The 26,183-nt window shown below is 47.9% G+C and overlaps 40 non-coding genes across 40 annotated transcripts; all 40 read left to right on the forward strand.

Moving 5' to 3' along the window:
- The first annotated feature begins 230 nt into the window (after positions 1-230).
- Trnak-cuu (transfer RNA lysine (anticodon CUU)) lies at positions 231-303 on the forward strand. The gene has a single exon. It is a non-coding gene; the product is annotated as a tRNA-Lys (tRNA).
- Positions 304-624: 321 nt separating this feature from the next.
- Positions 625-696, forward strand: Trnat-agu (transfer RNA threonine (anticodon AGU)). Its single transcript has one exon. It is a non-coding gene; the product is annotated as a tRNA-Thr (tRNA).
- Positions 697-1,232: 536 nt separating this feature from the next.
- Positions 1,233-1,305, forward strand: Trnar-ucg (transfer RNA arginine (anticodon UCG)). The gene has a single exon. It is a non-coding gene; the product is annotated as a tRNA-Arg (tRNA).
- A 440-nt stretch (positions 1,306-1,745) lies between these two features.
- Positions 1,746-1,818, forward strand: Trnak-cuu (transfer RNA lysine (anticodon CUU)). The gene has a single exon. It is a non-coding gene; the product is annotated as a tRNA-Lys (tRNA).
- Positions 1,819-2,139: 321 nt separating this feature from the next.
- Positions 2,140-2,211, forward strand: Trnat-agu (transfer RNA threonine (anticodon AGU)). The gene has a single exon. It is a non-coding gene; the product is annotated as a tRNA-Thr (tRNA).
- Positions 2,212-2,747: 536 nt separating this feature from the next.
- On the forward strand, positions 2,748-2,820 carry Trnar-ucg (transfer RNA arginine (anticodon UCG)). The gene has a single exon. It is a non-coding gene; the product is annotated as a tRNA-Arg (tRNA).
- Positions 2,821-3,260: 440 nt separating this feature from the next.
- On the forward strand, positions 3,261-3,333 carry Trnak-cuu (transfer RNA lysine (anticodon CUU)). Its single transcript has one exon. It is a non-coding gene; the product is annotated as a tRNA-Lys (tRNA).
- A 321-nt stretch (positions 3,334-3,654) lies between these two features.
- Positions 3,655-3,726, forward strand: Trnat-agu (transfer RNA threonine (anticodon AGU)). The gene has a single exon. It is a non-coding gene; the product is annotated as a tRNA-Thr (tRNA).
- Positions 3,727-10,302: 6,576 nt separating this feature from the next.
- On the forward strand, positions 10,303-10,375 carry Trnak-cuu (transfer RNA lysine (anticodon CUU)). Its single transcript has one exon. It is a non-coding gene; the product is annotated as a tRNA-Lys (tRNA).
- Positions 10,376-10,696: 321 nt separating this feature from the next.
- Trnat-agu (transfer RNA threonine (anticodon AGU)) lies at positions 10,697-10,768 on the forward strand. The gene has a single exon. It is a non-coding gene; the product is annotated as a tRNA-Thr (tRNA).
- Positions 10,769-11,304: 536 nt separating this feature from the next.
- Positions 11,305-11,377, forward strand: Trnar-ucg (transfer RNA arginine (anticodon UCG)). The gene has a single exon. It is a non-coding gene; the product is annotated as a tRNA-Arg (tRNA).
- A 439-nt stretch (positions 11,378-11,816) lies between these two features.
- Trnak-cuu (transfer RNA lysine (anticodon CUU)) lies at positions 11,817-11,889 on the forward strand. The gene has a single exon. It is a non-coding gene; the product is annotated as a tRNA-Lys (tRNA).
- Positions 11,890-12,210: 321 nt separating this feature from the next.
- Positions 12,211-12,282, forward strand: Trnat-agu (transfer RNA threonine (anticodon AGU)). Its single transcript has one exon. It is a non-coding gene; the product is annotated as a tRNA-Thr (tRNA).
- A 536-nt stretch (positions 12,283-12,818) lies between these two features.
- Trnar-ucg (transfer RNA arginine (anticodon UCG)) lies at positions 12,819-12,891 on the forward strand. The gene has a single exon. It is a non-coding gene; the product is annotated as a tRNA-Arg (tRNA).
- Positions 12,892-13,330: 439 nt separating this feature from the next.
- Positions 13,331-13,403, forward strand: Trnak-cuu (transfer RNA lysine (anticodon CUU)). Its single transcript has one exon. It is a non-coding gene; the product is annotated as a tRNA-Lys (tRNA).
- A 321-nt stretch (positions 13,404-13,724) lies between these two features.
- On the forward strand, positions 13,725-13,796 carry Trnat-agu (transfer RNA threonine (anticodon AGU)). Its single transcript has one exon. It is a non-coding gene; the product is annotated as a tRNA-Thr (tRNA).
- Positions 13,797-14,332: 536 nt separating this feature from the next.
- On the forward strand, positions 14,333-14,405 carry Trnar-ucg (transfer RNA arginine (anticodon UCG)). The gene has a single exon. It is a non-coding gene; the product is annotated as a tRNA-Arg (tRNA).
- Positions 14,406-14,844: 439 nt separating this feature from the next.
- Trnak-cuu (transfer RNA lysine (anticodon CUU)) lies at positions 14,845-14,917 on the forward strand. The gene has a single exon. It is a non-coding gene; the product is annotated as a tRNA-Lys (tRNA).
- Positions 14,918-15,238: 321 nt separating this feature from the next.
- Positions 15,239-15,310, forward strand: Trnat-agu (transfer RNA threonine (anticodon AGU)). Its single transcript has one exon. It is a non-coding gene; the product is annotated as a tRNA-Thr (tRNA).
- A 536-nt stretch (positions 15,311-15,846) lies between these two features.
- On the forward strand, positions 15,847-15,919 carry Trnar-ucg (transfer RNA arginine (anticodon UCG)). Its single transcript has one exon. It is a non-coding gene; the product is annotated as a tRNA-Arg (tRNA).
- Positions 15,920-16,358: 439 nt separating this feature from the next.
- Positions 16,359-16,431, forward strand: Trnak-cuu (transfer RNA lysine (anticodon CUU)). Its single transcript has one exon. It is a non-coding gene; the product is annotated as a tRNA-Lys (tRNA).
- Positions 16,432-16,752: 321 nt separating this feature from the next.
- On the forward strand, positions 16,753-16,824 carry Trnat-agu (transfer RNA threonine (anticodon AGU)). Its single transcript has one exon. It is a non-coding gene; the product is annotated as a tRNA-Thr (tRNA).
- A 536-nt stretch (positions 16,825-17,360) lies between these two features.
- Trnar-ucg (transfer RNA arginine (anticodon UCG)) lies at positions 17,361-17,433 on the forward strand. The gene has a single exon. It is a non-coding gene; the product is annotated as a tRNA-Arg (tRNA).
- Positions 17,434-17,872: 439 nt separating this feature from the next.
- On the forward strand, positions 17,873-17,945 carry Trnak-cuu (transfer RNA lysine (anticodon CUU)). The gene has a single exon. It is a non-coding gene; the product is annotated as a tRNA-Lys (tRNA).
- Positions 17,946-18,266: 321 nt separating this feature from the next.
- Trnat-agu (transfer RNA threonine (anticodon AGU)) lies at positions 18,267-18,338 on the forward strand. Its single transcript has one exon. It is a non-coding gene; the product is annotated as a tRNA-Thr (tRNA).
- Positions 18,339-18,874: 536 nt separating this feature from the next.
- Trnar-ucg (transfer RNA arginine (anticodon UCG)) lies at positions 18,875-18,947 on the forward strand. The gene has a single exon. It is a non-coding gene; the product is annotated as a tRNA-Arg (tRNA).
- Positions 18,948-19,386: 439 nt separating this feature from the next.
- On the forward strand, positions 19,387-19,459 carry Trnak-cuu (transfer RNA lysine (anticodon CUU)). The gene has a single exon. It is a non-coding gene; the product is annotated as a tRNA-Lys (tRNA).
- Positions 19,460-19,780: 321 nt separating this feature from the next.
- Positions 19,781-19,852, forward strand: Trnat-agu (transfer RNA threonine (anticodon AGU)). The gene has a single exon. It is a non-coding gene; the product is annotated as a tRNA-Thr (tRNA).
- Positions 19,853-20,388: 536 nt separating this feature from the next.
- On the forward strand, positions 20,389-20,461 carry Trnar-ucg (transfer RNA arginine (anticodon UCG)). Its single transcript has one exon. It is a non-coding gene; the product is annotated as a tRNA-Arg (tRNA).
- Positions 20,462-20,900: 439 nt separating this feature from the next.
- On the forward strand, positions 20,901-20,973 carry Trnak-cuu (transfer RNA lysine (anticodon CUU)). The gene has a single exon. It is a non-coding gene; the product is annotated as a tRNA-Lys (tRNA).
- Positions 20,974-21,294: 321 nt separating this feature from the next.
- Positions 21,295-21,366, forward strand: Trnat-agu (transfer RNA threonine (anticodon AGU)). Its single transcript has one exon. It is a non-coding gene; the product is annotated as a tRNA-Thr (tRNA).
- A 536-nt stretch (positions 21,367-21,902) lies between these two features.
- Trnar-ucg (transfer RNA arginine (anticodon UCG)) lies at positions 21,903-21,975 on the forward strand. The gene has a single exon. It is a non-coding gene; the product is annotated as a tRNA-Arg (tRNA).
- A 439-nt stretch (positions 21,976-22,414) lies between these two features.
- Positions 22,415-22,487, forward strand: Trnak-cuu (transfer RNA lysine (anticodon CUU)). Its single transcript has one exon. It is a non-coding gene; the product is annotated as a tRNA-Lys (tRNA).
- Positions 22,488-22,808: 321 nt separating this feature from the next.
- On the forward strand, positions 22,809-22,880 carry Trnat-agu (transfer RNA threonine (anticodon AGU)). Its single transcript has one exon. It is a non-coding gene; the product is annotated as a tRNA-Thr (tRNA).
- A 536-nt stretch (positions 22,881-23,416) lies between these two features.
- Trnar-ucg (transfer RNA arginine (anticodon UCG)) lies at positions 23,417-23,489 on the forward strand. The gene has a single exon. It is a non-coding gene; the product is annotated as a tRNA-Arg (tRNA).
- Positions 23,490-23,928: 439 nt separating this feature from the next.
- Trnak-cuu (transfer RNA lysine (anticodon CUU)) lies at positions 23,929-24,001 on the forward strand. The gene has a single exon. It is a non-coding gene; the product is annotated as a tRNA-Lys (tRNA).
- A 321-nt stretch (positions 24,002-24,322) lies between these two features.
- Trnat-agu (transfer RNA threonine (anticodon AGU)) lies at positions 24,323-24,394 on the forward strand. Its single transcript has one exon. It is a non-coding gene; the product is annotated as a tRNA-Thr (tRNA).
- A 536-nt stretch (positions 24,395-24,930) lies between these two features.
- Trnar-ucg (transfer RNA arginine (anticodon UCG)) lies at positions 24,931-25,003 on the forward strand. The gene has a single exon. It is a non-coding gene; the product is annotated as a tRNA-Arg (tRNA).
- Positions 25,004-25,442: 439 nt separating this feature from the next.
- On the forward strand, positions 25,443-25,515 carry Trnak-cuu (transfer RNA lysine (anticodon CUU)). Its single transcript has one exon. It is a non-coding gene; the product is annotated as a tRNA-Lys (tRNA).
- Positions 25,516-25,836: 321 nt separating this feature from the next.
- Trnat-agu (transfer RNA threonine (anticodon AGU)) lies at positions 25,837-25,908 on the forward strand. Its single transcript has one exon. It is a non-coding gene; the product is annotated as a tRNA-Thr (tRNA).
- The last annotated feature ends 275 nt before the right edge of the window (positions 25,909-26,183 follow it).

The raw sequence follows: 26,183 nt of genomic DNA on the forward strand, positions 1-26,183 counted from the left end.
CCAAGAGCTACGCCACAGGCGTCTGCGCACAGTCGAGCATGTGTGTTGAATAATGGTGCTGATAGCCACGTATCATTTGAAGCAGATTTGATGCCTTTCGGAGACAATTTTTCATTGAATGGGATTGTAGCTCATTTGTGGCAGCAGGAGATAAGCTGTAGTCAAAAGGATCTTCCATAGATGGTCGCAGGTCCCATCAGTATTGTATGGCTCGTAAAGCATTGTGTGGAGCCCGGCTAGCTAAGTCGGTAGAGCATGAGACTCTTAATCTCAGGGTCGTGGGTTCGAGCCCCACGCTGGGCGGCGCAAAATTTTGTGTCTACGCGGATGCAACCTGCGCCCCTCTCGTGAGCCTTGCGTAACGAACGTAACGGGTTACGACGATGCCTAGCTTCGTATGAATATCAGAGGAATGGTATTTGAAGCTGAAAGTAACTCTGAAATGAAATAAATGTGTTGTTTTGGAATTTTAGGTGTACATCGATATCGTGTGAGATGTGTAGGAAAGCAGCAGCTGTGCTAACTAAATGCAAATAATGGTCGCTAATGCGGTGCGTTTCCAGCTGAAGATCTCCGATTCACTAGTCCATAAGAACAAAGTACCCGAAAAGCGCGCTAGGAGGCGCCTCCTTAGCTCAGTGGCAGAGCGCTGGTCTAGTAAACCAGAGGTCGTGAGTTCGATCCTCACAGGAGGCAAATGAATTTTGTAAAAGCCCCTCCCACCGTGGCCCTTTCGAAACAAGCGGTCAAGGATAAAACAAATTATAAATGGGTGCGGTATTTAAGAAATGCTCTCGCAAATGAATAGTGCGAATGGTGCTATTAAAGTAGGCACCAGAAACTGCTGCTTTTGGGAGTCTCCGGAGAATGCCGACGTGAAATACTTAGTTCTTGTGATGTATTTTCTACCCCTGATACAGACCCTCGCGGCTGTCGTCGTCGTCGGCGCCGCCGCCGCTTTGGTAATAGCGGCAACTCGCCATTGTATCTCATAGGGTGAGGTACCTTCTGCAACCGACTGAGATGGCACTAAGCGATTGAAGCTGATTTGCACGCTCTTGTTTGATGAGCGTCATAAGGGCTTGAATGTAACTTGCGATGGGACACAGCAAGAAGTAGCGTCGCATTTTTAGTACTGAAATTGGAGAATTGCGTCAAAGATGGTAAATTCATTCCGGGAAGTGCACAAATGGCGGTAATGAGGTGTGTTTGGGGAAGCGTATTGCGCCAGTGACCGTGTGGCCTAATGGATAAGGCGTCGGACTTCGGATCCGAAGATTGCAGGTTCGAATCCTGTCACGGTCGAGTTTTTCCAGTTCTGCAAAAGATGCATGCTGTTTTTACTGTGTTGTTTGAGTACTACAAAACTAGTTGAAAGTTGCTGCTGTCCGCTTCCTGGCTGCAAACCGGCGTCTACCTGAAGCTCAAGCAAGACAAGGGTGATGTGTAGCGAAATTTTCGGCACAGAGCCGTTCAGGAGAGTTTTTGTTGGAACTACTGCGTCTGATTCAGGGCCCAAGAGCTACGCCACAGGCGTCTGCGCACAGTCGAGCATGTGTGTTGAATAATGGTGCTGATAGCCACGTATCATTTGAAGCAGATTTGATGCCTTTCGGAGACAATTTTTCATTGAATGGGATTGTAGCTCATTTGTGGCAGCAGGACATAAGCTGTAGTCAAAAGGATCTTCCATAGATGGTCGCAGGTCCCATCAGTATTGTATGGCTCGTAAAGCATTGTGTGGAGCCCGGCTAGCTCAGTCGGTAGAGCATGAGACTCTTAATCTCAGGGTCGTGGGTTCGAGCCCCACGCTGGGCGGCGCAAAATTTTGTGTCTACGCGGATGCAACCTGCGCCCCTCTCGTGAGCCTTGCGTAACGAACGTAACGGGTTACGACGATGCCTAGCTTCGTATGAATATCAGAGGAATGGTATTTGAAGCTGAAAGTAACTCTGAAATGAAATAAATGTGTTGTTTTGGAATTTTAGGTGTACATCGATATCGTGTGAGATGTGTAGGAAAGCAGCAGCTGTGCTAACTAAATGCAAATAATGGTCGCTAATGCGGTGCGTTTCCAGCTGAAGATCTCCGATTCACTAGTCCATAAGAACAAAGTACCCGAAAAGCGCGCTAGGAGGCGCCTCCTTAGCTCAGTGGCAGAGCGCTGGTCTAGTAAACCAGAGGTCGTGAGTTCGATCCTCACAGGAGGCAAATGAATTTTGTAAAAGCCCCTCCCACCGTGGCCCTTTCGAAAAAAGCGGTCAAGGATAAAACAAATTATAAATGGGTGCGGTATTTAAGAAATGCTCTCGCAAATGAATAGTGCGAATGGTGCTATTAAAGTAGGCACCAGAAACTGCTGCTTTTGGGAGTCTCCGGAGAATGCCGACGTGAAATACTTAGTTCTTGTGATGTATTTTCTACCCCTGATACAGACCCTCGCGGCTGTCGTCGTCGTCGGCGCCGCCGCCGCTTTGGTAATAGCGGCAACTCGCCATTGTATCTCATAGGGTGAGGTACCTTCTGCAACCGACTGAGATGGCACTAAGCGATTGAAGCTGATTTGCACGCTCTTGTTTGATGAGCGTCATAAGGGCTTGAATGTAACTTGCGATGGGACACAGCAAGAAGTAGCGTCGCATTTTTAGTACTGAAATTGGAGAATTGCGTCAAAGATGGTAAATTCATTCCGGGAAGTGCACAAATGGCGGTAATGAGGTGTGTTTGGGGAAGCGTATTGCGCCAGTGACCGTGTGGCCTAATGGATAAGGCGTCGGACTTCGGATCCGAAGATTGCAGGTTCGAATCCTGTCACGGTCGAGTTTTTCCAGTTCTGCAAAAGATGCATGCTGTTTTTACTGTGTTGTTTGAGTACTACAAAACTAGTTGAAAGTTGCTGCTGTCCGCTTCCTGGCTGCAAACCGGCGTCTACCTGAAGCTCAAGCAAGACAAGGGTGATGTGTAGCGAAATTTTCGGCACAGAGCCGTTCAGGAGAGTTTTTGTTGGAACTACTGCGTCTGATTCAGGGCCCAAGAGCTACGCCACAGGCGTCTGCGCACAGTCGAGCATGTGTGTTGAATAATGGTGCTGATAGCCACGTATCATTTGAAGCAGATTTGATGCCTTTCGGAGACAATTTTTCATTGAATGGGATTGTAGCTCATTTGTGGCAGCAGGACATAAGCTGTAGTCAAAAGGATCTTCCATAGATGGTCGCAGGTCCCATCAGTATTGTATGGCTCGTAAAGCATTGCGTGGAGCCCGGCTAGCTCAGTCGGTAGAGCATGAGACTCTTAATCTCAGGGTCGTGGGTTCGAGCCCCACGCTGGGCGGCGCAAAATTTTGTGTCTACGCGGATGCAACCTGCGCCCCTCTCGTGAGCCTTGCGTAACGAACGTAACGGGTTACGACGATGCCTAGCTTCGTATGAATATCAGAGGAATGGTATTTGAAGCTGAAAGTAACTCTGAAATGAAATAAATGTGTTGTTTTGGAATTTTAGGTGTACATCGATATCGTGTGAGATGTGTAGGAAAGCAGCAGCTGTGCTAACTAAATGCAAATAATGGTCGCTAATGCGGTGCGTTTCCAGCTGAAGATCTCCGATTCACTAGTCCATAAGAACAAAGTACCCGAAAAGCGCGCTAGGAGGCGCCTCCTTAGCTCAGTGGCAGAGCGCTGGTCTAGTAAACCAGAGGTCGTGAGTTCGATCCTCACAGGAGGCAAATGAATTTTGTAAAAGCCCCTCCCACCGTGGCCCTTTCGAAAAAAGCGGTCAAGGATAAAACAAATTATAAATGGGTGCGGTATTTAAGAAATGCTCTCGCAAATGAATAGTGCGAATGGTGCTATTAAAGTAGGCACCAGAAACTGCTGCTTTTGGGAGTCTCCGGAGAATGCCGACGTGAAATACTTAGTTCTTGTGATGTATTTTCTACCCCTGATACAGACCCTCGCGGCTGTCGTCGTCGTCGGCGCCGCCGCCGCTTTGGTAATAGCGGCAACTCGCCATTGTATCTCATAGGGTGAGGTACCTTCTGCAACCGACTGAGATGGCACTAAGCGATTGAAGCTGATTTGCACGCTCTTGTTTGATGAGCGTCATAAGGGCTTGAATGTAACTTGCGATGGGACACAGCAAGAAGTAGCGTCGCATTTTTAGTACTGAAATTGGAGAATTGCGTCAAAGATGGTAAATTCATTCCGGGAAGTGCACAAATGGCGGTAATGAGGTGTGTTTGGGGAAGCGTATTGCGCCAGTGACCGTGTGGCCTAATGCAGTCTGCCTGCAGCGGCCGTGGCGTGCGGTTGTCTGTGCTCGCGCTGTGGCTGGCTTGTTTATTTCTGCAGGGTAAGTCGCTCGCTAGCAGCGGTTATTCTTGCGTTTGTGGAATGACGTTGAGAATTCAGTGATGGCACATGCTATGAGAAAAGACACTTTGAAGTTAACGTTCGAAAACACGTTTGCCCGGCCAACCTCCTTCGAAGTCGAAGATTTCCTCGAAGACGTGATGAAAATTGGACTCGATGAGATTATCGGTATACATTTGTCGATTCTGTCTAGTACCGTTTATATCAAGATGAGAGATGCCGAGTTTTGTGACAAACTAGTTGACTCCTATAGTTCCGGTTTGAAGTTTAAGCATAGTGATGGCAATGTTGGTGTCGTTACTGTTTCCCACGCCGGGCTTGGACTTCGAACAATTCGTATTTTTGAACTACCATTTGAGGTCCCAGCAGAACAGATTAATGTTGCGATATCGCCGTATGGCAAAGTTTTGAGCAACTTTGCAGAACGTTGGTCTCCGGCACATAAGTATCCGGTCCTGAATGGCGTCAGGCAGCTTAAAGTTGACTTGCAACGCCATATTCCGTCGTACGTCACGGTTTGTGGGTACCGTGCCGTCGTAATGTATGATGGCCAACCTCGGACATGTGCCAGATGTAACTCGACGGGACATGTTCGTGCGGAATGTTTACAGCGTCGTGTGGTTCAACTGCCAACTGGAGAGAGTGTTAGCCCCCCCGCGATGTCAACTTTAGCGCCATCGTATGTGGCGGTTGCCCGCGGTGAGCCGTCAATCCAACCGACTCGCGATACACCTGCCGGACCCAGTCGCATCGTTAATGTGACATCTCCGGACACGCCAGTCGCATCCGAGATAGCTGCTTCTGAAACCCATGACACTAACAGGACCAGTGATATGGCGGTGGACCAACCCTCACGAGGTGCCGAGTTGGCGGAGGTGTCCATGGCTCCTGCTCCCATGTCTGAACAAGTCACTGAAACGATGCCCAACTCTGACACAGTAATACGGGGTCCTCGATCTCCGAAGAAAAATAAAAAACGGAGGATGGCTCACCAAGGTGCGGAAGATACAGCACCGAGCTTGCGGGGAAAGGCTAAATTAATCGGCCAGAACTTAAAAGAAGGCCCCGAAGACGCTGCCGCCTCGCCTTCGCGCTCGCGTGACACAACACGATCAGACGACACCATGTCGGAGACTTCCACGATGTTCGACAGCGGACCAGATGAGACGCCGCCTCCGCACATTGAGCCACAGGATACGAATCCACCAGTTCCTGAGCCAGTAGGCACCCTTTCCTCTCCCAATTGGGCAGACGAGTGTGAAACGCATGCAGCTGATGCAGAGATGCAGGATGATTCCACACCCTCGACCGGCTCCTTGCCCCCCGTATCAGCAGTTGATGGCAACAACGTCCACGTGGCCATGGCTACTCAAACGACCGACACGGTCAGCGCCTCCAATTGACGGCTGTATGACGCATCCTATTGTCTGCTCCTTTCGTTCCATCAATCTATGACCACCTTGCAGGCCTACAAGATCCTGACTCTCAATATAAATAAGATACGTAGTGATTTGAATCTGAAAAACTTACAAGACTTGTTATACGCAGCCGACATAGATATTGCAATGCTTCAGGAAGTGAGTGATATCAGATTAGACCACATAGCCGGGTATAACGCTTTCGTGAACCCTGGCAACGGTTTCGAACTTGGAACAGCATTACTGTTAAAAGAAGGGATCATTGCAAATTGTGAGGCCAAACTGGTGACCGGAAGAGGGATAGCAGTAACTGTCAATGACATCAGACTGATTAATATTTACGCACCTTCTGGGTCCAGTAACAGGCAACGCCGTGCAGAATTTTTTCGCCACGAGATCCTTCCGCTCTTCGGGACCAATTACAGTGATGTCATTTTTGGCGGCGATTTCAATTGTGTGCTTCGTCAAACAGATCAAACTCCACACTTTAATCGGTGTGTTGAATTAGAACAGATCATTCAAGACCTCCGTTTCACTGACACTTGGACGTCCACGCACGGCGTGGCAGTGGGTTTTACGCATGTTACCAATCATTCGGCAAGTAGGTTAGATAGAATTTACATATCGCGTAATTTAACGCAACACCTGCTACACACCGAAATATGGCCTACTGTGTTTTCCGATCATGCTGCCTATATCTGTACCGTCAACATGCAAAAACAGGAAACATACCGGAGTCGAGGGTTATGGAAGTTCAACATCGCACATTTGCATGATCCTGCATGTCGAGAAGCCTTCCTGTCCACCTGGACGGCATGTGAACGCAAATTCAATTCCTACAACTCCGCGATCGAGTGGTGGCTAAAATGCGCCAAACCACAAATTAGGAAAACTTTCATGTTTTACTCCCGTCAGAAAACTCAGTGGCAAAAACGGACGATGGAATTCTACTTTCAGTGTCTTCGGGAGTTGTATACATCTGACGCGACCGTCATCGGCAATTTTGCAAAGATCAAACGAATTCAGGCAAAACTTTTAACGCTGCAACGGAAACAGTTGGAAGGTTTTCAAATTCGGGCGCGAGTTCCTAAGACGGTGCAAGAAGAAGAAGCTGCCATGTATCACATGTTACGTGAAAGTCGACGAGGCAGTCGGAAAATCATTACACAAATCCGAACCAGCGCCGGTGCAATAGTTACTACACAAAGTGAAATTATGCGTGCGATTGAAGAGTACTATCGAGACCTGATGTCCAATAAAATGACGGATGATACCGTGTTTGCGGATTTTGCGACAAATTTATCACGGAAACTCAGCCCCACAGAGGCGACTCAGCTGCTGACGGAGGTGACAGAAGACGAATTAACAGACATTATCCTAAGGAGTCCGAAGAATAAATCTCCTGGCTGCGATGGACTACCTGCTGAAGTATATCAAGCCTTCTGGCCGCAGATGAAATCGAAACTACTTGCAATATGTCACGAACTAATGAACCCTCAAACCGTTATTCCGCAGGAATTTCGCCAAGGAATTGTTGTCTTACTGCCCAAGACGCCGTGCAGTAACACCCTCACGAACCTGAGACCTCTCACATTATTAAATAGTGATTATAAACTATTCGCCCGTGTTCTGAGCCAACGGCTCAAAACTGTCATGACCACAATCACAGGCCCGTATCAAACGAGTGTCGGTAGCGGTAGATCTATTTACCACACGCTCACGGATTACCGAGATATCATTGCCGTAGCGGAGGCTTGCAAATTAAAATGCGCCCTCTTCATGATAGACTTTGCAAAAGCGTTCGACAGGGTGAGCCATCGGTTCCTTTTCCGCGTCATGCAGGAATTGGGATTTCCGCACCAGTTCACCCAAGTACTCGACAATATGATCCGTAATAGTACGTCGCGAATCCAAATTAATGGTCGCCTCAGTGGCGCTATTGATATCGAGTGTTCGGTGAGGCAAGGCTGTCCGATGTCGATGGCTCTCTTTGCCATCGCCATAGAACCTCTGCTCGCTACGCTAACTGCACATTTGCAGGGATTGGAAATCAATAGCCAGAAGATTGTGTGCCGTGCGTACGCAGATGATGTTGGCTTTCTTGTCGTGAATGCGCAAGAAGTGCGGTCCTCACTGCAAATACTTCAACGATATGAGGCGGCATCTGGGGCGAAGGTGAACTGGCAAAAATCTGGACTTATGAATGTCGGACGGGGTATAAATCTCCCCAACCATGCCCGATTACGAGAAATTACCGGTGTCAAGTGCTTAGGAATTGAGTTTCGGCGGACGATACAGAATACCATTGCTGTTAATTATAGAGCTCTACTTCATAAGGTTAGGGCATGTGTACAACTGCATAGCATGAGGCAACTGAATGCTCTCCAAAAAGTTGAACTGGTCAACACCTATATCCTCTCGAAGATTAACTATGTAGCCAAAGTGTTGCCTCTTCCCAGTAGCATTGCCCATCGAATGCTGTCTGCCCTGGGCCATTTCGTGACCCGAGGCAATATCTTCAAAGTTAAATATGTTACGTTGACGCTCCCTACTCGGAAGGGCGGATTAAACCTCACTGATGTAAATAAAAAGGCACAGGCGCTCTATTTAAGCAGTATGTATAAGCTGTGGACAACATCTCCACACTGTCTCACTGCTCACCTTCTCAACGAAATCTCCCCGGCGGACCTCAATCCCCCGATTGATGTACATCATATTCCACATGCCCTTTCCCATTTAAAATACTTCCTGTTGGAATATAGTTATGCTCGAACAAGAATTCCGGAGAAGGAAATAACGGTGGTGAAGCAGCTTTATAAGACTTTGATTGAGTCCACATCCAGGAATAACATCGAAGTCAAATATACAGCTCACAATTGGCCGGTCATTTGGGATAATCTTCATTCACGCCATTTACCGTCTCACGTGCGAGCGTCTTGGTATCTCACGGTGAATCGTAAAATCGCTACCAATGCCAGACTCCATTCCATTCATCTGGCCGATTCACCCTTATGCGATACTTGCCAGGTACAAGATAGCGAGGAACACCGATTTGTCTGCGAAAAAGTGCGAGATGTTTGGGCGGTCATACGACAGTTGTTGGCCAGCATCACTAGAACATGCCCTGCGACCATAACGCCAGCTGACTTCCTCACTCCGGAGGTAGTGCCTTACCCGCAGACCAAAAGAAATTCAGTAAACTGGCTTAAAGGCCACACCGTTTACTATCTTTTTAATGTGAACGAAACGAGTAAAGAAGACTTTCTTATGTATTTAATGATACAGCACCACCGACTACAGCAGACTAAAAACTATAAAGCTCATTTTGCAAACTTTTTAACTCACACGATTATTTCACAGCCACTATAGGATGGTGTGTTTAAAGCCATGTCTTCCGACATGGTGGATTTCCACCCTGCCTTCGGACGCCTCCAATGAAGACCCAAGAAGTTACAGCGAGGCAGACTAATTTACGAGTGCGTCACTTGGATCATTGTCACGTTCGGAAATTAACTGCACGTTTGTCGTAGCGCGTTTCGTATCATTGGCGGTTGCCTTGCACAGAACTGCGGTTCCTAGTTTTCTTGATTGTCACAGACGATCCGATGGAGAGAAACAACGATAGAAGACTTTTCATTTATTTTGCTCATCCACTACTTACTCAGATTTGGTGGAGTGAGATGCAATCATGCGGTGCAAAGTGCACGGATTCCCCGGCTCTCCTGCATACATATGAAAATGGACATATATCATTTACACTGCAAATGGATGCAACATTTCGTCTCCGGATTAATTTCTGTTTTTGTATTACTGGCGGCGGAGTCAAGCCCCAGCATTTCCTCGTTACGCCGAAGAGTTAGGGTGACGCGGTGACAGTTCCGGCGAGAGGCGCAGTGGCCAGGCCTCAGATTCCATGACCCCTGCCCGCTTTGCCTCTCCCTGCCTGCTACCGCCTTTTAAAAATGAGACAAAACAGCAAAAAAAAAAAAAAAAAAGTGAAAAAAAAAAAAAAAAATGGATAAGGCGTCGGACTTCGGATCCGAAGATTGCAGGTTCGAATCCTGTCACGGTCGAGTTTTTCCAGTTCTGCAAAAGATGCATGCTGTTTTACTGTGTTGTTTGAGTACTACAAAACTAGTTGAAAGTTGCTGCTGTCCGCTTCCTGGCTGCAAACCGGCGTCTACCTGAAGCTCAAGCAAGACAAGGGTGATGTGTAGCGAAATTTTCGGCACAGAGCCGTTCAGGAGAGTTTTTGTTGGAACTACTGCGTCTGATTCAGGGCCCAAGAGCTACGCCACAGGCGTCTGCGCACAGTCGAGCATGTGTGTTGAATAATGGTGCTGATAGCCACGTATCATTTGAAGCAGATTTGATGCCTTTCGGAGACAATTTTTCATTGAATGGGATTGTAGCTCATTTGTGGCAGCAGGAGATAAGCTGTAGTCAAAAGGATCTTCCATAGATGGTCGCAGGTCCCATCAGTATTGTATGGCTCGTAAAGCATTGTGTGGAGCCCGGCTAGCTAAGTCGGTAGAGCATGAGACTCTTAATCTCAGGGTCGTGGGTTCGAGCCCCACGCTGGGCGGCGCAAAATTTTGTGTCTACGCGGATGCAACCTGCGCCCCTCTCGTGAGCCTTGCGTAACGAACGTAACGGGTTACGACGATGCCTAGCTTCGTATGAATATCAGAGGAATGGTATTTGAAGCTGAAAGTAACTCTGAAATGAAATAAATGTGTTGTTTTGGAATTTTAGGTGTACATCGATATCGTGTGAGATGTGTAGGAAAGCAGCAGCTGTGCTAACTAAATGCAAATAATGGTCGCTAATGCGGTGCGTTTCCAGCTGAAGATCTCCGATTCACTAGTCCATAAGAACAAAGTACCCGAAAAGCGCGCTAGGAGGCGCCTCCTTAGCTCAGTGGCAGAGCGCTGGTCTAGTAAACCAGAGGTCGTGAGTTCGATCCTCACAGGAGGCAAATGAATTTTGTAAAAGCCCCTCCCACCGTGGCCCTTTCGAAAAAAGCGGTCAAGGATAAAACAAATTATAAATGGGTGCGGTATTTAAGAAATGCTCTCGCAAATGAATAGTGCGAATGGTGCTATTAAAGTAGGCACCAGAAACTGCTGCTTTTGGGAGTCTCCGGAGAATGCCGACGTGAAATACTTAGTTCTTGTGATGTATTTTCTACCCCTGATACAGACCCTCGCGGCTGTCGTCGTCGTCGGCGCCGCCGCCGCTTTGGTAATAGCGGCAACTCGCCATTGTATCTCATAGGGTGAGGTACCTTCTGCAACCGACTGAGATGGCACTAAGCGATTGAAGCTGATTTGCACGCTCTTGTTTGATGAGCGTCATAAGGGCTTGAATGTAACTTGCGATGGGACACAGCAAGAAGTAGCGTCGCATTTTTAGTACTGAAATTGGAGAATTGCGTCAAAGATGGTAAATTCATTCCGGGAAGTGCACAAATGGCGGTAATGAGGTGTGTTTGGGGAAGCGTATTGCGCCAGTGACCGTGTGGCCTAATGGATAAGGCGTCGGACTTCGGATCCGAAGATTGCAGGTTCGAATCCTGTCACGGTCGAGTTTTTCCAGTTCTGCAAAAGATGCATGCTGTTTTACTGTGTTGTTTGAGTACTACAAAACTAGTTGAAAGTTGCTGCTGTCCGCTTCCTGGCTGCAAACCGGCGTCTACCTGAAGCTCAAGCAAGACAAGGGTGATGTGTAGCGAAATTTTCGGCACAGAGCCGTTCAGGAGAGTTTTTGTTGGAACTACTGCGTCTGATTCAGGGCCCAAGAGCTACGCCACAGGCGTCTGCGCACAGTCGAGCATGTGTGTTGAATAATGGTGCTGATAGCCACGTATCATTTGAAGCAGATTTGATGCCTTTCGGAGACAATTTTTCATTGAATGGGATTGTAGCTCATTTGTGGCAGCAGGACATAAGCTGTAGTCAAAAGGATCTTCCATAGATGGTCGCAGGTCCCATCAGTATTGTATGGCTCGTAAAGCATTGTGTGGAGCCCGGCTAGCTCAGTCGGTAGAGCATGAGACTCTTAATCTCAGGGTCGTGGGTTCGAGCCCCACGCTGGGCGGCGCAAAATTTTGTGTCTACGCGGATGCAACCTGCGCCCCTCTCGTGAGCCTTGCGTAACGAACGTAACGGGTTACGACGATGCCTAGCTTCGTATGAATATCAGAGGAATGGTATTTGAAGCTGAAAGTAACTCTGAAATGAAATAAATGTGTTGTTTTGGAATTTTAGGTGTACATCGATATCGTGTGAGATGTGTAGGAAAGCAGCAGCTGTGCTAACTAAATGCAAATAATGGTCGCTAATGCGGTGCGTTTCCAGCTGAAGATCTCCGATTCACTAGTCCATAAGAACAAAGTACCCGAAAAGCGCGCTAGGAGGCGCCTCCTTAGCTCAGTGGCAGAGCGCTGGTCTAGTAAACCAGAGGTCGTGAGTTCGATCCTCACAGGAGGCAAATGAATTTTGTAAAAGCCCCTCCCACCGTGGCCCTTTCGAAAAAAGCGGTCAAGGATAAAACAAATTATAAATGGGTGCGGTATTTAAGAAATGCTCTCGCAAATGAATAGTGCGAATGGTGCTATTAAAGTAGGCACCAGAAACTGCTGCTTTTGGGAGTCTCCGGAGAATGCCGACGTGAAATACTTAGTTCTTGTGATGTATTTTCTACCCCTGATACAGACCCTCGCGGCTGTCGTCGTCGTCGGCGCCGCCGCCGCTTTGGTAATAGCGGCAACTCGCCATTGTATCTCATAGGGTGAGGTACCTTCTGCAACCGACTGAGATGGCACTAAGCGATTGAAGCTGATTTGCACGCTCTTGTTTGATGAGCGTCATAAGGGCTTGAATGTAACTTGCGATGGGACACAGCAAGAAGTAGCGTCGCATTTTTAGTACTGAAATTGGAGAATTGCGTCAAAGATGGTAAATTCATTCCGGGAAGTGCACAAATGGCGGTAATGAGGTGTGTTTGGGGAAGCGTATTGCGCCAGTGACCGTGTGGCCTAATGGATAAGGCGTCGGACTTCGGATCCGAAGATTGCAGGTTCGAATCCTGTCACGGTCGAGTTTTTCCAGTTCTGCAAAAGATGCATGCTGTTTTACTGTGTTGTTTGAGTACTACAAAACTAGTTGAAAGTTGCTGCTGTCCGCTTCCTGGCTGCAAACCGGCGTCTACCTGAAGCTCAAGCAAGACAAGGGTGATCTGTAGCGAAATTTTCGGCACAGAGCCGTTCAGGAGAGTTTTTGTTGGAACTACTGCGTCTGATTCAGGGCCCAAGAGCTACGCCACAGGCGTCTGCGCACAGTCGAGCATGTGTGTTGAATAATGGTGCTGATAGCCACGTATCATTTGAAGCAGATTTGATGCCTTTCGGAGACAATTTTTCATTGAATGGGATTGTAGCTCATTTGTGGCAGCAGGAGATAAGCTGTAGTCAAAAGGATCTTCCATAGATGGTCGCAGGTCCCATCAGTATTGTATGGCTCGTAAAGCATTGTGTGGAGCCCGGCTAGCTCAGTCGGTAGAGCATGAGACTCTTAATCTCAGGGTCGTGGGTTCGAGCCCCACGCTGGGCGGCGCAAAATTTTGTGTCTACGCGGATGCAACCTGCGCCCCTCTCGTGAGCCTTGCGTAACGAACGTAACGGGTTACGACGATGCCTAGCTTCGTATGAATATCAGAGGAATGGTATTTGAAGCTGAAAGTAACTCTGAAATGAAATAAATGTGTTGTTTTGGAATTTTAGGTGTACATCGATATCGTGTGAGATGTGTAGGAAAGCAGCAGCTGTGCTAACTAAATGCAAATAATGGTCGCTAATGCGGTGCGTTTCCAGCTGAAGATCTCCGATTCACTAGTCCATAAGAACAAAGTACCCGAAAAGCGCGCTAGGAGGCGCCTCCTTAGCTCAGTGGCAGAGCGCTGGTCTAGTAAACCAGAGGTCGTGAGTTCGATCCTCACAGGAGGCAAATGAATTTTGTAAAAGCCCCTCCCACCGTGGCCCTTTCGAAAAAAGCGGTCAAGGATAAAACAAATTATAAATGGGTGCGGTATTTAAGAAATGCTCTCGCAAATGAATAGTGCGAATGGTGCTATTAAAGTAGGCACCAGAAACTGCTGCTTTTGGGAGTCTCCGGAGAATGCCGACGTGAAATACTTAGTTCTTGTGATGTATTTTCTACCCCTGATACAGACCCTCGCGGCTGTCGTCGTCGTCGGCGCCGCCGCCGCTTTGGTAATAGCGGCAACTCGCCATTGTATCTCATAGGGTGAGGTACCTTCTGCAACCGACTGAGATGGCACTAAGCGATTGAAGCTGATTTGCACGCTCTTGTTTGATGAGCGTCATAAGGGCTTGAATGTAACTTGCGATGGGACACAGCAAGAAGTAGCGTCGCATTTTTAGTACTGAAATTGGAGAATTGCGTCAAAGATGGTAAATTCATTCCGGGAAGTGCACAAATGGCGGTAATGAGGTGTGTTTGGGGAAGCGTATTGCGCCAGTGACCGTGTGGCCTAATGGATAAGGCGTCGGACTTCGGATCCGAAGATTGCAGGTTCGAATCCTGTCACGGTCGAGTTTTTCCAGTTCTGCAAAAGATGCATGCTGTTTTACTGTGTTGTTTGAGTACTACAAAACTAGTTGAAAGTTGCTGCTGTCCGCTTCCTGGCTGCAAACCGGCGTCTACCTGAAGCTCAAGCAAGACAAGGGTGATGTGTAGCGAAATTTTCGGCACAGAGCCGTTCAGGAGAGTTTTTGTTGGAACTACTGCGTCTGATTCAGGGCCCAAGAGCTACGCCACAGGCGTCTGCGCACAGTCGAGCATGTGTGTTGAATAATGGTGCTGATAGCCACGTATCATTTGAAGCAGATTTGATGCCTTTCGGAGACAATTTTTCATTGAATGGGATTGTAGCTCATTTGTGGCAGCAGGAGATAAGCTGTAGTCAAAAGGATCTTCCATAGATGGTCGCAGGTCCCATCAGTATTGTATGGCTCGTAAAGCATTGTGTGGAGCCCGGCTAGCTCAGTCGGTAGAGCATGAGACTCTTAATCTCAGGGTCGTGGGTTCGAGCCCCACGCTGGGCGGCGCAAAATTTTGTGTCTACGCGGATGCAACCTGCGCCCCTCTCGTGAGCCTTGCGTAACGAACGTAACGGGTTACGACGATGCCTAGCTTCGTATGAATATCAGAGGAATGGTATTTGAAGCTGAAAGTAACTCTGAAATGAAATAAATGTGTTGTTTTGGAATTTTAGGTGTACATCGATATCGTGTGAGATGTGTAGGAAAGCAGCAGCTGTGCTAACTAAATGCAAATAATGGTCGCTAATGCGGTGCGTTTCCAGCTGAAGATCTCCGATTCACTAGTCCATAAGAACAAAGTACCCGAAAAGCGCGCTAGGAAGCGCCTCCTTAGCTCAGTGGCAGAGCGCTGGTCTAGTAAACCAGAGGTCGTGAGTTCGATCCTCACAGGAGGCAAATGAATTTTGTAAAAGCCCCTCCCACCGTGGCCCTTTCGAAAAAAGCGGTCAAGGATAAAACAAATTATAAATGGGTGCGGTATTTAAGAAATGCTCTCGCAAATGAATAGTGCGAATGGTGCTATTAAAGTAGGCACCAGAAACTGCTGCTTTTGGGAGTCTCCGGAGAATGCCGACGTGAAATACTTAGTTCTTGTGATGTATTTTCTACCCCTGATACAGACCCTCGCGGCTGTCGTCGTCGTCGGCGCCGCCGCCGCTTTGGTAATAGCGGCAACTCGCCATTGTATCTCATAGGGTGAGGTACCTTCTGCAACCGACTGAGATGGCACTAAGCGATTGAAGCTGATTTGCACGCTCTTGTTTGATGAGCGTCATAAGGGCTTGAATGTAACTTGCGATGGGACACAGCAAGAAGTAGCGTCGCATTTTTAGTACTGAAATTGGAGAATTGCGTCAAAGATGGTAAATTCATTCCGGGAAGTGCACAAATGGCGGTAATGAGGTGTGTTTGGGGAAGCGTATTGCGCCAGTGACCGTGTGGCCTAATGGATAAGGCGTCGGACTTCGGATCCGAAGATTGCAGGTTCGAATCCTGTCACGGTCGAGTTTTTCCAGTTCTGCAAAAGATGCATGCTGTTTTACTGTGTTGTTTGAGTACTACAAAACTAGTTGAAAGTTGCTGCTGTCCGCTTCCTGGCTGCAAACCGGCGTCTACCTGAAGCTCAAGCAAGACAAGGGTGATGTGTAGCGAAATTTTCGGCACAGAGCCGTTCAGGAGAGTTTTTGTTGGAACTACTGCGTCTGATTCAGGGCCCAAGAGCTACGCCACAGGCGTCTGCGCACAGTCGAGCATGTGTGTTGAATAATGGTGCTGATAGCCACGTATCATTTGAAGCAGATTTGATGCCTTTCGGAGACAATTTTTCATTGAATGGGATTGTAGCTCATTTGTGGCAGCAGGACATAAGCTGTAGTCAAAAGGATCTTCCATAGATGGTCGCAGGTCCCATCAGTATTGTATGGCTCGTAAAGCATTGTGTGGAGCCCGGCTAGCTCAGTCGGTAGAGCATGAGACTCTTAATCTCAGGGTCGTGGGTTCGAGCCCCACGCTGGGCGGCGCAAAATTTTGTGTCTACGCGGATGCAACCTGCGCCCCTCTCGTGAGCCTTGCGTAACGAACGTAACGGGTTACGACGATGCCTAGCTTCGTATGAATATCAGAGGAATGGTATTTGAAGCTGAAAGTAACTCTGAAATGAAATAAATGTGTTGTTTTGGAATTTTAGGTGTACATCGATATCGTGTGAGATGTGTAGGAAAGCAGCAGCTGTGCTAACTAAATGCAAATAATGGTCGCTAATGCGGTGCGTTTCCAGCTGAAGATCTCCGATTCACTAGTCCATAAGAACAAAGTACCCGAAAAGCGCGCTAGGAGGCGCCTCCTTAGCTCAGTGGCAGAGCGCTGGTCTAGTAAACCAGAGGTCGTGAGTTCGATCCTCACAGGAGGCAAATGAATTTTGTAAAAGCCCCTCCCACCGTGGCCCTTTCGAAAAAAGCGGTCAAGGATAAAACAAATTATAAATGGGTGCGGTATTTAAGAAATGTTCTCGCAAATGAATAGTGCGAATGGTGCTATTAAAGTAGGCACCAGAAACTGCTGCTTTTGGGAGTCTCCGGAGAATGTCGACGTGAAATACTTAGTTCTTGTGATGTATTTTCTACCCCTGATACAGACCCTCGCGGCTGTCGTCGTCGTCGGCGCCGCCGCCGCTTTGGTAATAGCGGCAACTCGCCATTGTATCTCATAGGGTGAGGTACCTTCTGCAACCGACTGAGATGGCACTAAGCGATTGAAGCTGATTTGCACGCTCTTGTTTGATGAGCGTCATAAGGGCTTGAATGTAACTTGCGATGGGACACAGCAAGAAGTAGCGTCGCATTTTTAGTACTGAAATTGGAGAATTGCGTCAAAGATGGTAAATTCATTCCGGGAAGTGCACAAATGGCGGTAATGAGGTGTGTTTGGGGAAGCGTATTGCGCCAGTGACCGTGTGGCCTAATGGATAAGGCGTCGGACTTCGGATCCGAAGATTGCAGGTTCGAATCCTGTCACGGTCGAGTTTTTCCAGTTCTGCAAAAGATGCATGCTGTTTTACTGTGTTGTTTGAGTACTACAAAACTAGTTGAAAGTTGCTGCTGTCCGCTTCCTGGCTGCAAACCGGCGTCTACCTGAAGCTCAAGCAAGACAAGGGTGATGTGTAGCGAAATTTTCGGCACAGAGCCGTTCAGGAGAGTTTTTGTTGGAACTACTGCGTCTGATTCAGGGCCCAAGAGCTACGCCACAGGCGTCTGCGCACAGTCGAGCATGTGTGTTGAATAATGGTGCTGATAGCCACGTATCATTTGAAGCAGATTTGATGCCTTTCGGAGACAATTTTTCATTGAATGGGATTGTAGCTCATTTGTGGCAGCAGGACATAAGCTGTAGTCAAAAGGATCTTCCATAGATGGTCGCAGGTCCCATCAGTATTGTATGGCTCGTAAAGCATTGTGTGGAGCCCGGCTAGCTCAGTCGGTAGAGCATGAGACTCTTAATCTCAGGGTCGTGGGTTCGAGCCCCACGCTGGGCGGCGCAAAATTTTGTGTCTACGCGGATGCAACCTGCGCCCCTCTCGTGAGCCTTGCGTAACGAACGTAACGGGTTACGACGATGCCTAGCTTCGTATGAATATCAGAGGAATGGTATTTGAAGCTGAAAGTAACTCTGAAATGAAATAAATGTGTTGTTTTGGAATTTTAGGTGTACATCGATATCGTGTGAGATGTGTAGGAAAGCAGCAGCTGTGCTAACTAAATGCAAATAATGGTCGCTAATGCGGTGCGTTTCCAGCTGAAGATCTCCGATTCACTAGTCCATAAGAACAAAGTACCCGAAAAGCGCGCTAGGAGGCGCCTCCTTAGCTCAGTGGCAGAGCGCTGGTCTAGTAAACCAGAGGTCGTGAGTTCGATCCTCACAGGAGGCAAATGAATTTTGTAAAAGCCCCTCCCACCGTGGCCCTTTCGAAAAAAGCGGTCAAGGATAAAACAAATTATAAATGGGTGCGGTATTTAAGAAATGTTCTCGCAAATGAATAGTGCGAATGGTGCTATTAAAGTAGGCACCAGAAACTGCTGCTTTTGGGAGTCTCCGGAGAATGTCGACGTGAAATACTTAGTTCTTGTGATGTATTTTCTACCCCTGATACAGACCCTCGCGGCTGTCGTCGTCGTCGGCGCCGCCGCCGCTTTGGTAATAGCGGCAACTCGCCATTGTATCTCATAGGGTGAGGTACCTTCTGCAACCGACTGAGATGGCACTAAGCGATTGAAGCTGATTTGCACGCTCTTGTTTGATGAGCGTCATAAGGGCTTGAATGTAACTTGCGATGGGACACAGCAAGAAGTAGCGTCGCATTTTTAGTACTGAAATTGGAGAATTGCGTCAAAGATGGTAAATTCATTCCGGGAAGTGCACAAATGGCGGTAATGAGGTGTGTTTGGGGAAGCGTATTGCGCCAGTGACCGTGTGGCCTAATGGATAAGGCGTCGGACTTCGGATCCGAAGATTGCAGGTTCGAATCCTGTCACGGTCGAGTTTTTCCAGTTCTGCAAAAGATGCATGCTGTTTTACTGTGTTGTTTGAGTACTACAAAACTAGTTGAAAGTTGCTGCTGTCCGCTTCCTGGCTGCAAACCGGCGTCTACCTGAAGCTCAAGCAAGACAAGGGTGATGTGTAGCGAAATTTTCGGCACAGAGCCGTTCAGGAGAGTTTTTGTTGGAACTACTGCGTCTGATTCAGGGCCCAAGAGCTACGCCACAGGCGTCTGCGCACAGTCGAGCATGTGTGTTGAATAATGGTGCTGATAGCCACGTATCATTTGAAGCAGATTTGATGCCTTTCGGAGACAATTTTTCATTGAATGGGATTGTAGCTCATTTGTGGCAGCAGGACATAAGCTGTAGTCAAAAGGATCTTCCATAGATGGTCGCAGGTCCCATCAGTATTGTATGGCTCGTAAAGCATTGTGTGGAGCCCGGCTAGCTCAGTCGGTAGAGCATGAGACTCTTAATCTCAGGGTCGTGGGTTCGAGCCCCACGCTGGGCGGCGCAAAATTTTGTGTCTACGCGGATGCAACCTGCGCCCCTCTCGTGAGCCTTGCGTAACGAACGTAACGGGTTACGACGATGCCTAGCTTCGTATGAATATCAGAGGAATGGTATTTGAAGCTGAAAGTAACTCTGAAATGAAATAAATGTGTTGTTTTGGAATTTTAGGTGTACATCGATATCGTGTGAGATGTGTAGGAAAGCAGCAGCTGTGCTAACTAAATGCAAATAATGGTCGCTAATGCGGTGCGTTTCCAGCTGAAGATCTCCGATTCACTAGTCCATAAGAACAAAGTACCCGAAAAGCGCGCTAGGAGGCGCCTCCTTAGCTCAGTGGCAGAGCGCTGGTCTAGTAAACCAGAGGTCGTGAGTTCGATCCTCACAGGAGGCAAATGAATTTTGTAAAAGCCCCTCCCACCGTGGCCCTTTCGAAAAAAGCGGTCAAGGATAAAACAAATTATAAATGGGTGCGGTATTTAAGAAATGTTCTCGCAAATGAATAGTGCGAATGGTGCTATTAAAGTAGGCACCAGAAACTGCTGCTTTTGGGAGTCTCCGGAGAATGCCGACGTGAAATACTTAGTTCTTGTGATGTATTTTCTACCCCTGATAGAGACCCTCGCGGCTGTCGTCGTCGTCGGCGCCGCCGCCGCTTTGGTAATAGCGGCAACTCGCCATTGTATCTCATAGGGTGAGGTACCTTCTGCAACCGACTGAGATGGCACTAAGCGATTGAAGCTGATTTGCACGCTCTTGTTTGATGAGCGTCATAAGGGCTTGAATGTAACTTGCGATGGGACACAGCAAGAAGTAGCGTCGCATTTTTAGTACTGAAATTGGAGAATTGCGTCAAAGATGGTAAATTCATTCCGGGAAGTGCACAAATGGCGGTAATGAGGTGTGTTTGGGGAAGCGTATTGCGCCAGTGACCGTGTGGCCTAATGGATAAGGCGTCGGACTTCGGATCCGAAGATTGCAGGTTCGAATCCTGTCACGGTCGAGTTTTTCCAGTTCTGCAAAAGATGCATGCTGTTTTACTGTGTTGTTTGAGTACTACAAAACTAGTTGAAAGTTGCTGCTGTCCGCTTCCTGGCTGCAAACCGGCGTCTACCTGAAGCTCAAGCAAGACAAGGGTGATCTGTAGCGAAATTTTCGGCACAGAGCCGTTCAGGAGAGTTTTTGTTGGAACTACTGCGTCTGATTCAGGGCCCAAGAGCTACGCCACAGGCGTCTGCGCACAGTCGAGCATGTGTGTTGAATAATGGTGCTGATAGCCACGTATCATTTGAAGCAGATTTGATGCCTTTCGGAGACAATTTTTCATTGAATGGGATTGTAGCTCATTTGTGGCAGCAGGAGATAAGCTGTAGTCAAAAGGATCTTCCATAGATGGTCGCAGGTCCCATCAGTATTGTATGGCTCGTAAAGCATTGTGTGGAGCCCGGCTAGCTCAGTCGGTAGAGCATGAGACTCTTAATCTCAGGGTCGTGGGTTCGAGCCCCACGCTGGGCGGCGCAAAATTTTGTGTCTACGCGGATGCAACCTGCGCCCCTCTCGTGAGCCTTGCGTAACGAACGTAACGGGTTACGACGATGCCTAGCTTCGTATGAATATCAGAGGAATGGTATTTGAAGCTGAAAGTAACTCTGAAATGAAATAAATGTGTTGTTTTGGAATTTTAGGTGTACATCGATATCGTGTGAGATGTGTAGGAAAGCAGCAGCTGTGCTAACTAAATGCAAATAATGGTCGCTAATGCGGTGCGTTTCCAGCTGAAGATCTCCGATTCACTAGTCCATAAGAACAAAGTACCCGAAAAGCGCGCTAGGAGGCGCCTCCTTAGCTCAGTGGCAGAGCGCTGGTCTAGTAAACCAGAGGTCGTGAGTTCGATCCTCACAGGAGGCAAATGAATTTTGTAAAAGCCCCTCCCACCGTGGCCCTTTCGAAAAAAGCGGTCAAGGATAAAACAAATTATAAATGGGTGCGGTATTTAAGAAATGTTCTCGCAAATGAATAGTGCGAATGGTGCTATTAAAGTAGGCACCAGAAACTGCTGCTTTTGGGAGTCTCCGGAGAATGTCGACGTGAAATACTTAGTTCTTGTGATGTATTTTCTACCCCTGATACAGACCCTCGCGGCTGTCGTCGTCGTCGGCGCCGCCGCCGCTTTGGTAATAGCGGCAACTCGCCATTGTATCTCATAGGGTGAGGTACCTTCTGCAACCGACTGAGATGGCACTAAGCGATTGAAGCTGATTTGCACGCTCTTGTTTGATGAGCGTCATAAGGGCTTGAATGTAACTTGCGATGGGACACAGCAAGAAGTAGCGTCGCATTTTTAGTACTGAAATTGGAGAATTGCGTCAAAGATGGTAAATTCATTCCGGGAAGTGCACAAATGGCGGTAATGAGGTGTGTTTGGGGAAGCGTATTGCGCCAGTGACCGTGTGGCCTAATGGATAAGGCGTCGGACTTCGGATCCGAAGATTGCAGGTTCGAATCCTGTCACGGTCGAGTTTTTCCAGTTCTGCAAAAGATGCATGCTGTTTTACTGTGTTGTTTGAGTACTACAAAACTAGTTGAAAGTTGCTGCTGTCCGCTTCCTGGCTGCAAACCGGCGTCTACCTGAAGCTCAAGCAAGACAAGGGTGATCTGTAGCGAAATTTTCGGCACAGAGCCGTTCAGGAGAGTTTTTGTTGGAACTACTGCGTCTGATTCAGGGCCCAAGAGCTACGCCACAGGCGTCTGCGCACAGTCGAGCATGTGTGTTGAATAATGGTGCTGATAGCCACGTATCATTTGAAGCAGATTTGATGCCTTTCGGAGACAATTTTTCATTGAATGGGATTGTAGCTCATTTGTGGCAGCAGGAGATAAGCTGTAGTCAAAAGGATCTTCCATAGATGGTCGCAGGTCCCATCAGTATTGTATGGCTCGTAAAGCATTGTGTGGAGCCCGGCTAGCTCAGTCGGTAGAGCATGAGACTCTTAATCTCAGGGTCGTGGGTTCGAGCCCCACGCTGGGCGGCGCAAAATTTTGTGTCTACGCGGATGCAACCTGCGCCCCTCTCGTGAGCCTTGCGTAACGAACGTAACGGGTTACGACGATGCCTAGCTTCGTATGAATATCAGAGGAATGGTATTTGAAGCTGAAAGTAACTCTGAAATGAAATAAATGTGTTGTTTTGGAATTTTAGGTGTACATCGATATCGTGTGAGATGTGTAGGAAAGCAGCAGCTGTGCTAACTAAATGCAAATAATGGTCGCTAATGCGGTGCGTTTCCAGCTGAAGATCTCCGATTCACTAGTCCATAAGAACAAAGTACCCGAAAAGCGCGCTAGGAGGCGCCTCCTTAGCTCAGTGGCAGAGCGCTGGTCTAGTAAACCAGAGGTCGTGAGTTCGATCCTCACAGGAGGCAAATGAATTTTGTAAAAGCCCCTCCCACCGTGGCCCTTTCGAAAAAAGCGGTCAAGGATAAAACAAATTATAAATGGGTGCGGTATTTAAGAAATGTTCTCGCAAATGAATAGTGCGAATGGTGCTATTAAAGTAGGCACCAGAAACTGCTGCTTTTGGGAGTCTCCGGAGAATGTCGACGTGAAATACTTAGTTCTTGTGATGTATTTTCTACCCCTGATACAGACCCTCGCGGCTGTCGTCGTCGTCGGCGCCGCCGTCGCTTTGGTAATAGCGGCAACTCGCCATTGTATCTCATAGGGTGAGGTACCTTCTGCAACCGACTGAGATGGCACTAAGCGATTGAAGCTGATTTGCACGCTCTTGTTTGATGAGCGTCATAAGGGCTTGAATGTAACTTGCGATGGGACACAGCAAGAAGTAGCGTCGCATTTTTAGTACTGAAATTGGAGAATTGCGTCAAAGATGGTAAATTCATTCCGGGAAGTGCACAAATGGCGATAATGAGGTGTGTTTGGGGAAGCGTATTGCGCCAGTGACCGTGTGGCCTAATGGATAAGGCGTCGGACTTCGGATCCGAAGATTGCAGGTTCGAATCCTGTCACGGTCGAGTTTTTCCAGTTCTGCAAAAGATGCATGCTGTTTTACTGTGCTGTTTGAGTACTACAAAACTAGTTGAAAGTTGCTGCTGTCCGCTTCCTGGCTGCAAACCGGCGTCTACCTGAAGCTCAAGCAAGACAAGGGTGATGTGTAGCGAAATTTTCGGCACAGAGCCGTTCAGGAGAGTTTTTGTTGGAACTACTGCGTCTGATTCAGGGCCCAAGAGCTACGCCACAGGCGTCTGCGCACAGTCGAGCATGTGTGTTGAATAATGGTGCTGATAGCCACGTATCATTTGAAGCAGATTTGATGCCTTTCGGAGACAATTTTTCATTGAATAGGATTGTAGCTCATTTGTGGCAGCAGGAAATAAGCTGTAGTCAAAAGGATCTTCCATAGATGGTCGCAGGTCCCATCAGTATTGTATGGCTCGTAAAGCATTGTGTGGAGCCCGGCTAGCTCAGTCGGTAGAGCATGAGACTCTTAATCTCAGGGTCGTGGGTTCGAGCCCCACGCTGGGCGGTGCAAAATTCTGTGTCTACGCGGATGCAACCTGCGCCCCTCTCGTGAGCCTTGCGTAATGAACGTAACGGGTTACGACGATGCCTAGCTTCGTATGAATATCAGAGGAATGGTATTTGAAGCTGAAAGTAACTCTGAAATGAAATAAATGTGTTGTTTTGGAATTTTAGGTGTACATCGATATCGTGTGAGATGTGTAGGAAAGCAGCAGCTGTGCTAACTAAATGCAAATAATGGTCGCTAATGCGGTGCGTTTCCAGCTGAAGATCTCCGATTCACTAGTCCATAAGAACAAAGTACCCGAAAAGCGCGCTAGGAGGCGCCTCCTTAGCTCAGTGGCAGAGCGCTGGTCTAGTAAACCAGAGGTCGTGAGTTCGATCCTCACAGGAGGCAAATGAATTTTGTAAAAGCCCCTCCCACCGTGGCCCTTTCGAAAAAAGCGGTCAAGGATAAAACAAATTATAAATGGGTGCGGTATTTAAGAAATGTTCTCGCAAATGAATAGTGCGAATGGTGCTATTAAAGTAGGCACCAGAAACTGCTGCTTTTGGGAGTCTCCGGAGAATGTCGACGTGAAATACTTAGTTCTTGTGATGTATTTTCTACCCCTGATACAGACCCTCGCGGCTGTCGTCGTCGTCGGCGCCGCCGTCGCTTTGGTAATAGCGGCAACTCGCCATTGTATCTCATAGGGTGAGGTACCTTCTGCAACCGACTGAGATGGCACTAAGCGATTGAAGCTGATTTGCACGCTCTTGTTTGATGAGCGTCATAAGGGCTTGAATGTAACTTGCGATGGGACACAGCAAGAAGTAGCGTCGCATTTTTAGTACTGAAATTGGAGAATTGCGTCAAAGATGGTAAATTCATTCCGGGAAGTGCACAAATGGCGATAATGAGGTGTGTTTGGGGAAGCGTATTGCGCCAGTGACCGTGTGGCCTAATGGATAAGGCGTCGGACTTCGGATCCGAAGATTGCAGGTTCGAATCCTGTCACGGTCGAGTTTTTCCAGTTCTGCAAAAGATGCATGCTGTTTTACTGTGCTGTTTGAGTACTACAAAACTAGTTGAAAGTTGCTGCTGTCCGCTTCCTGGCTGCAAACCGGCGTCTACCTGAAGCTCAAGCAAGACAAGGGTGATGTGTAGCGAAATTTTCGGCACAGAGCCGTTCAGGAGAGTTTTTGTTGGAACTACTGCGTCTGATTCAGGGCCCAAGAGCTACGCCACAGGCGTCTGCGCACAGTCGAGCATGTGTGTTGAATAATGGTGCTGATAGCCACGTATCATTTGAAGCAGATTTGATGCCTTTCGGAGACAATTTTTCATTGAATAGGATTGTAGCTCATTTGTGGCAGCAGGAAATAAGCTGTAGTCAAAAGGATCTTCCATAGATGGTCGCAGGTCCCATCAGTATTGTATGGCTCGTAAAGCATTGTGTGGAGCCCGGCTAGCTCAGTCGGTAGAGCATGAGACTCTTAATCTCAGGGTCGTGGGTTCGAGCCCCACGCTGGGCGGTGCAAAATTCTGTGTCTACGCGGATGCAACCTGCGCCCCTCTCGTGAGCCTTGCGTAATGAACGTAACGGGTTACGACGATGCCTAGCTTCGTATGAATATCAGAGGAATGGTATTTGAAGCTGAAAGTAACTCTGAAATGAAATAAATGTGTTGTTTTGGAATTTTAGGTGTACATCGATATCGTGTGAGATGTGTAGGAAAGCAGCAGCTGTGCTAACTAAATGCAAATAATGGTCGCTAATGCGGTGCGTTTCCAGCTGAAGATCTCCGATTCACTAGTCCATAAGAACAAAGTACCCGAAAAGCGCGCTAGGAGGCGCCTCCTTAGCTCAGTGGCAGAGCGCTGGTCTAGTAAACCAGAGGTCGTGAGTTCGATCCTCACAGGAGGCAAATGAATTTTGTAAAAGCCCCTCCCACCGTGGCCCTTTCGAAAAAAGCGGTCAAGGATAAAACAAATTATAAATGGGTGCGGTATTTAAGAAATGCTCTCGCAAATGAATAGTGCAAATGGTGCTATTAAAGTAGGCACCAGAAACTGCTGCTTTTGGGAGTCTCCGGAGAATGCCGACGTGAAATACTTGGTTCTTGTGATGTATTTTCTACCCCTGATAGAGACCCTCGCGGTTGTCGTCGTCGTCGTCGTCGTCGTCGGCGCCGCCGCCGCT

This window comes from Schistocerca nitens, chromosome 8 (assembly GCF_023898315.1).
Source record: "Schistocerca nitens isolate TAMUIC-IGC-003100 chromosome 8, iqSchNite1.1, whole genome shotgun sequence".
Classification (NCBI taxonomy): Eukaryota; Metazoa; Arthropoda; class Insecta; order Orthoptera; family Acrididae; genus Schistocerca; species Schistocerca nitens.